The sequence below is a fragment of the Mirounga angustirostris genome, unplaced genomic scaffold (assembly GCF_029215605.1).
Source record: "Mirounga angustirostris isolate CCGP_5_RB_7025 unplaced genomic scaffold, mMirAng1.0.hap1 SCAF_8, whole genome shotgun sequence".
Taxonomy (NCBI): domain Eukaryota; kingdom Metazoa; phylum Chordata; class Mammalia; order Carnivora; family Phocidae; genus Mirounga; species Mirounga angustirostris.
The window spans coordinates 64,029,962-64,038,670 of NW_026991716.1; positions in this window are offsets into that span (position 1 = coordinate 64,029,962).

Here is an 8,709-nt window from a genome sequence, read left to right on the forward strand (position 1 = left end):
CTACTGAGCCACCCAGGCGCCCCCGATATTTGTATTTTTGAGGAAGATAATGATGGAGCAAATTAACATTGAGAATGAAATAGGAACAGCCCAAATTCTGCATAAACATTCATTATTCAGGATTATTCCATGGGCTTCAATATTTTGTTTAAGATCCTCATGAATCTTAGACTTAGTTGCATTATTTAAGAATTCACCTTTTTTCCCCCCCCTATCGGTATGAAGAATCATTTACCCAAGACATCTACTCACTTTTCTCTTGGGGAAGGTAGAAGAGAAGGTTAGAGGAGAGGCAACATGCTGTTGAGTCCAGCACTTTGGTCCAGTTACCATCAGTTTTTTCAGTGACCACAGATTGAACTTCTAATTGCAGCCAGCTCTCTCAAAATACTTGTTTCTGGTCACAAAGGGAAATAAAATGAGGGTGCATGAGTCACTGTACATTCTTGAAAGTTATTAGCAAAACAATCTTCCTAAGGAGGGGCAGTAGTGTCATCTTTATCTTAGAAGAACACATCTCAAATTATTAAATAATAGGGGGAAACTACAGTAAGATTGCAATAATACGGTGAAAATACATTTCATTGTAATCCAGGCTTTGGCTGTATCCTTTCTTATAACTAGGATCCACCACAGCAAAGTAGCAGACATCCTGGAGTTTACTGGACACCCTTGAGAATTCCAGCTGTCAGCAGCAGCTTGAGGCTCCTGTACCCAAAGCCAAGCTCCTAGCTGTCACTTTGAAGCACTAGTTTCTAAGGTAGAATTAGTTGAAAGAAGAGAATGCTTTGGACTGGGACCAGAAACTTACCCCTTGAAAAGATGTGCAGAAGCTGGTCTAGGGAGTAATAGAATTTATTGGAAAATGCTTCATTGAGAAACCTGGTGAACCATGCCAGAGCCTGCCCCTTCCTGTCTCTGAAGACTGCCCTCAAAGGAGAGGCAGTTTTGAGTTTAAGAAGGTCTGTTTCTACATAGGCTTAGAATATGCTGTGTAGGACAGCCACTGGGTAGCTTCATATTAATGAACTAATTATTAGCTTTATGTGATACAATTATTTATGTGAATTATAATTGGGTATAACAGCTAGCAAAGAGCAATGCAATTGTCAGAGAGTCATGAATTGATTAGAAAAAAGAGGCTTAGAAAAACTAAATAATGACACCATTTGGATAGTTCAAAATAAAGAAATGCAATCAAAAGAAAGCGTGGTTGAAAAGTACTTTGTTCAAGCATATACAGAATAAATGTGTCCTAAATCAGATAAAAATATATGTACCAGTTTTCATTTCCCCAGGAAAATCAGACAAATCACAAGAAAGGAAATGGTAGACCTTGGGATAGGCTAAAACACCTCATATTACAAATTAGGTTTTTATTTTTATATCAATAGATTTTTTGCTTTTGTTTGTTTCAAGTTTTTATTTACATTCTAGTTAGTTAACATATAGTGTAATGTTGGTTTCAGGAGTAGAATTTAGTGATTCATCACAGTGCTCATCACAAGTGCCTTCTTTAATATCAGTAGATCTTAAAAATTTTTATTATTTTTTTAAAGATTTATTTATTTATTTTAGAGAGAGCACGAGCGGGAGGGGCAACAGGGAAGGTGAGGGAGAGAATCTCAAGCAGACTCCCCGCTGAGTGTGGAGCATGACCTGGGGCTCAATCTCATGAATCTCATGACCCTGAGATCACGACCTGAGCCAAAACCAAGAGTTGGACACTTAACCAACTGTGCCACTCAGACACCCCAATATCAGTAGTTTTTTTTTTTTAGAAAAAAGGAGAACAATAAAGCTTCCCATACTGCTGTTTATAGTTTTGAAAAGTTGAAAATTGTTTTTCTCATATACTTGGTAAATTTTTGCTTAAATTTGATAATGAGAAGGCATCTTTTTTCCCACCACACAGCTGTTAGCCATTAAAGGAATGAACTTTGAACTTCAATCTTTTAAAACATGTGCAAATATTTATATATCTGCAACTTAGGAAAAATGTTTTCCCAGCACTGTTTAACAAAAACTTTAAATCTCTGCTTTATTTTTATATTATTGTAACATTTCAGGTGTCTCTTAAGACACAGTTTAAGCTTCCAGCTTATATTAATATTGTGTCCAGCCAAAATCTGAAGTAGCTTAATGGTTACAGATCATTTAGTCAAAGTTGACTACAAGGTATTTGGGGCATGTTCTTATTATAGCTTTATTCCCAAATAATTCTGAAGTATTAAATCATCAACTGAAAAACTGGCATTTTTATTTGAAATAGAAAATTTTGAATCACATAATAATCTTCATGTGACTAAAAGCAGCAGAGGTAGTCCATTAGGATCACACTTTGTACCACTCCTTGCCTAGGGTCCTATTACTTTACTCATTTATTGATCATTTTGGGATGTCCATGAGGGATGAGACACTATGTTAGGAGGTAGGCTTACAGAGATAGTTCTTGTCGCTAAGCAGTTGAGGATGAATTATAATAGTACTGTATTAAAAATGGCATAATAAGTATATGCAGAGGATGCCATTGTAGTAGAGGAGAGACAGAACAAGGGTATTTAGGGTAGTGTAGCCTGGGTATAGGGGTAGAGACACACTTCCAAGAAAAGGTAACATCTGATATTTGGAGGCTGAATATAGCAATTTCTGTTATGGCTAAAGGCCAAACTCATCTTTTCCATGGTAGTAGAGTCATTTACACATTTATATATGTGTTTTGTTTAGATCTGGTTAGCCTTTCTCTAGACTCTCCTCTTGGTTATTTACCTTTAATCATATAATTACCTGATTTCAAAATTGACAAGAATTTTATCCCTCCTCTATCTCTGTGGCTCTCAAATTTTGTTGTGCACCAGGATTACTTGGACAGATTATTAAGACACAGATTTCTGAGCCCCACTGCAGAGTATCTGATTCTGAGGTGGAGATTGAGAATTTACATTTTGAAGATTCCAAGTGATGTTGATGCTACTGGTTCATGAACCATACTTGGCTGGTTATCAGAATAAGCTGGGAATGTTTAAAACTATGGACTTCTGGTATCTACTCCTAGAGATTCAAATTTAGTTGAATTTGGGTAGGAACAAGGAATCTGCATTTTAAAATGTATCTCTCTAGCTGATTTTGATTATCAATGGAGCTTGGGATCCACTGACATAGTCTAGGTCTCTCATTTCACAAATAATAAAATTGAGATGTAGAAAAGTTATGAGAACTCATAAAAATTACACAGTTAACAAAGAGCAGAGCACTTTCCCACTGTACCTCAATTTTTTTCCCTTCAAGAAACCATAATGAGAATTCATTTTTTACCAAATCGTGTCAATATTTTTATCATAACATTCAATGTTGTCCAAAAATCTCTTCCTTTACTGTCCCAATAATTGGATAAAATTAAGCCAGCTCCAAATATATAAAAAAGTATCTACTATATTCTATGGAAGGGGGTGGATGGATTCAGATCAGGATAACACTCAGTCCCATTTCCCAAGGAACTTCCAGACAAGTAGCAGATAACACATTCCCAAACATGCACAAATATATACCCTCACACAATGACAATAAAAGACTTACAGTTAGTGCTAGCGAAGAAGTATAAAATATCAGATGATGAAACAGCTATTTATATAGATCTATTCGCCAGATACTGTGCTAACTTTTTAGGGATGCAGAAGTATTAAAACTTGGCTTTCTATCTAAACAAATCATAATACAACTATGCAAAACACAACTGACTACACTGTAACAATTAATCTATAAAAATGGAATGAATAAAACGTTATCAGAAGGTAGAAGTGGGAGAGATTAATTCAGCTGGAATATTTGGGAGTGTTCACAGAAAGGGTGATAGAAAAGGCATTTACACATTTCTACATAGGTTTTGTTTAGATTTGGGTGCTCTTCCTTTAATCTTTCCTCTTAATTAGTCTCTGCCAGGTGAAGGAGGCAGCAGAGCAAAAGCACAAGGTGATCCTGTGATGTGGTCTTTTACAGAATAGATAATAGAACGATAGGGCTAGAACAAAGCATGTGGAATCAGAATAGTATTCATGAAAGTGAATTTGAGCTGGGCTTTAAAGGATGCATAAGATTTGGTAAATAATACTAACTTTTGCACACATTATTAATTATACTAATTAATTTTAGAATTCTTCCTCCTTTATTTCCAAACTACAGAAAATTTTACCGATGCCCTGGGTTCAAATCAATTGCCCTTAAAATTTCCCACAGTGGTGTTTATCAACGCTATCTGAGGATTACAGTTACCTCTGGTACTTAACCAAAACCAAAACCAAAACAGAAGCCCTGGCTCTGCTTGCGAGGTTTTGATTCTGGAGATTTTTATTCAAGATGCCTGATGGTGGCACGTTGGGATTTCTAATGGGTAGTTTTTCATAGCTCCTTCTGATCTGAACCAATGACCTACCAAATGCCAAAATCTAGAATAAGTTAAAGATGTACTTGCCCAGTTGAATGTTTCTCTGCAACTTAAATGCTTCAGTAAGGTCTTTGTACAATTTTATTTTCTTTATACCAGGAAGATAATTTTAATGTGCATACTTACTCTGAGATCCTAATAGGTAAAAGCAGAGAAACATTTCCTAAATAAGCATTTTGAGAATAAGGAAACTCAATCTATTTGTCCTCTCATGTCCTCATATATGCTTCTGCAAGAAATGCCATCCCACTGTACTCATTTGGATTAAAACAAAGCAAGGATTTTAAATGTACATAATTTTTAAATAAATATTATTTCATGATTTTAAAATAAATACTATGTATACATAGCTCTAAGATGAATTTTAACTCATCAATCAAATTGAACCAAATTGCTCAGATTACATAAACGTTAAAGAAAACCTCAGGAAATTGACCCCTATTGGATATTGAAGAGTTAGTCATTATTGAATATTGCTGCATTTCTAAATTCTGCACTTTTGATGCTCACTCACATTAGTCATAAGCTTTGTGTGGGTGGATAATGTGCTTAGAGCAGTTGTTGATGACTTGTTTTTCTTTGACCATTTAGTAAGCATTTTTAATGAATAAGGTTTCAATTATTTGTATGCCCTCACAAGCTATAATCAATGCATCATTTCAAAATATAAATAAAAGTATTTTTATTTTTGAGACATGATGTTCTGAGGAGTCAAATCCCATAGCTGTCTATTGAATTAGATCTTGCTGGGTTGGGATTTTATTATTAGGCATTCCATTAGCTCACTACTCAAGGTCAATGTAGATACGACTAAGAAAATTGTGTTTTCTCATGGATGAAAGATGTGATCCTTGGAGAGCAAAGGAAAAGATGACATATCAATATGATGACACTTTAAAATCTTTTATAATTAATTTTTTTCTGAGTTCTATAGATACTATGCTCCCCACCCCTTTGGTCCTTCAATGAGAAGAAATTTAAGCATACATGATACACAAGGACTAATACTTTGGGATTCATGTAAAAATAATAGAATATAAGATGCCATTCCAAAGTATAGCATTTATAAGCTCAGGTGTGCATTATGTCCTCTCTGTTTGTAGTATGTACCTTTTTCATCTTATGTGAAAACTTATAGCATGTATATCAGGCATCATATTTCAGTGTTGTGTTTATTAAAATGAGATTTTACATTTAAAAGCATTTACATTTAAAAATAAAGATAGGTAGAGCCTAAGGTGTTTTATAAAGTGACAATAATAGACAATTTTGTTTTGTGTAAATCTGAAATGTACCTGCTGTGTGTATATGATGAAGATTGAAAAATAATGGAAGAATTCTATTCTGATCAAACTCAGATAGTTTATTAGGCACAGCTAATTTAATATTCACCCCTACTCTAAAATAGATATTATTAGGTGTACCTTACAAGTGAAGAACTTGAAGTAGAGAGTTTAAATAATTTAACCCATAGCTGAGTAAGTGGCAGAACTGGTATTTGAACCTAGGTAATAGACTCCAGGATTTCTGATCTTAATCACCACACTATACTGAGAAAAGAATTTACATTTATAACTCTTAACATTATGATTCAGGCTGGGGGTAAGAAACACCTATGAGATAAAAGTGTAATTTCTGCAGCTTAGTAATGTTGAACAAATTATTTTAATATTCTGCCTGCTACTTGAGAAAGTTCATTTGCTGAAGTAGAAAAGTGTGTTTAAATTAAAAAGAAATAATATACATTGGGCATGAATTTTTAAGATAGTAGCAAGAACATTGAACTTAGAATCAGGAATTATAAACTCTAGACCCATCTCTATCTTTGTTTAGACCCTTCATTCTCTGGCTATGTACCAAAGCACCATGGGACAGGAGCACTGAACTCAAGGTAATGTGAGGTTATTTTAACATTTTTCAAGGAGAACATAGTGACATTTGACATATGTTGGACACTGCTCAAAGTGCTAGCTCAAAATAGTTCGTGGTTTTGATGTTATGTCACACTACATTCCATTCAATTACATCATATTTTTGTAAAGCTGAAGTTTCAACAGTCACCATGATAAAAAGCAAGTAGCACGTGAAAATCAATGTGGAATAGAAACGAGGGTGGAGGTGTACAACCTGATTTCAAGGTTTGAGAAATCATGCTGTGCCTTGCAGGAAAATAGATCCCATTAATAAGTAATTGTGGTTAAGAATGAAATAAAGATGCTATTTTTTTCTTTCAATTATCATGTATGATTTTGTTTAAATGGCTGCTGAATTGTTAGAGCATAAATAACGTATTAAGTTGTTTAGATGTAACTACTTAATAAATGGAACTCGTACATGTTTATTTTGTACTGGGAGCATCATGAAAAATTTGCTGAGAACCTAAGGGTTCTGTGAACTGAAAAAGCTTAGGGAACTTTGGAATAGAAATTTGGTTTTTGGTATTTTGAAGTATTTTTTTTCTTGGCTTCAATTTTCTTTTTTTTTTTTTTAAAGATTTTATTCATTTATTCATGAGAGACAGAGAGAGAGAGAGAGAGAGAGAGGCAGAGGGAGAAGCAGGCTCCCAAGGAGCAGGAAGCCCGACGCTGGACTCGATCCCAGGACCCTGGGATCATGACCTGAGCCGAAGGCAGACGCTTAACCATCTGAGCCACCCAGGCGCCCTTGGCTTCAATTTTCTTATCTGAGAAATGAATGGGCCAGAACAGACGGCCTCAAATTCTAGTCTAACAGGCAATGATTCTGTGACAATGCGGAGGGTAATGTAAGTGACTTTGATAATTTCATGTCACATTCTCCTATAGTACTTAAACCCTATCTTAAATTGGGAAAAGCATAGAATGTAGCTGTCCTGTGTGATGATCTTCTAATGTATTTTAAACCAAACTTTTAAAACATATTAACTGCTCGCATGTAGATGAGTTAGTCATTTTATAAGTATATCTCACTTAACTCTTTAATCTATGGAGCTCATGATGTTTTTGTTTGTTTGTTTTTATTTTTTGGCATTCAGGTGTTTTCTCCACTTGTTAACAGGAGGAATTAGAAAAGTCCAAGAATAAGTGAAAATCTGCACTTCGTAAATATTGGAAAATCTAGAGTGTCTGAACTACCTAAGAAAATATTGTCCCATGAAAATATCAAATCGAAAACAAGTATCTCACTGTTTTCAATAAAAATTCTGGCTAATAAGTACACCACAATTGCATTCTTTTATATTGCCAACTTACACAAGGAAGTCCTCCTATAGAAAATCTTTGAATATGTGTCTATAAAAAATAGTACTTGTTACATGGAAAAGTATTAGATTCTTATTAGGCATCTATCAAATAATGGCTATCATTTGTGACAACATGGTGAACCTGGAGGACATTATGTTAAGTGAAATAAGCCAGACATAGAGGGACAAATGTTACATCATATTGCTTACATGAGGAATCCAATAGTCAAACTCACAGAAGCAGAGAGTAGAATGGTGGTTGCCAGGGGCTGTGGGGAAGGAGGCAATGGGGAGGTATTTGTTAAAAGGTACAAAGTTTCAGTTACACAGGATGAATAAATCCTAGAGATCTACTACACAGCATAGGGCCTATAGTTAACAATATTGTGTTGTATTCTTCTTTTTTTTTGTAAAAGCTTGTTAACAGAGTATATCTTATGTTGTGTTCTTATCACAAAATAAGTAATAAAGAGGGCAGGAGGAAACTTTTGGAAGTGATGGATATGTTTATGTTATAGATTGTGGTGATGGTTTCATAGGTGTATACTTATCTCCAAACTTACCAATTTATATACATTAAATATACATAGCTTTCTGAATATCAATCATACCTCAGTAAAGTTTTTTTTAAAGGATGTTATTTATTTATTTGACAGAGAGAGAGAGACAGCGAGAGAGGGAACACAAGCGGGGGAGAGGGAGAGGGAGAAGCAGGCTTCCCGCTGAGTGGGGAGCCCAAAGCGGGGCTCGATCCCAGGACCCCGGGATCATGACCTGAGCCGAAGGCAGACGCTTAACGACTGAGCCACCCAGGCACCCCTCAATAAAGTTGTTTTTAAAAAAGATTTCCTCTGAGTAGCAAAGAGAACACTTGGTGTTTTAAAATAAAAATGAAGATTAGTAAATATACAAAAACTTACAGATGATCTACTATTTCCAAAAAAAATTTAGATGCATTATAAGACCTTGGTTGGATCACTATAAGTATATCAACCCTGGAGACAAATCAGCAATTTTTGTTTTTTACAAGTGAACTGAAGTGGCGGTC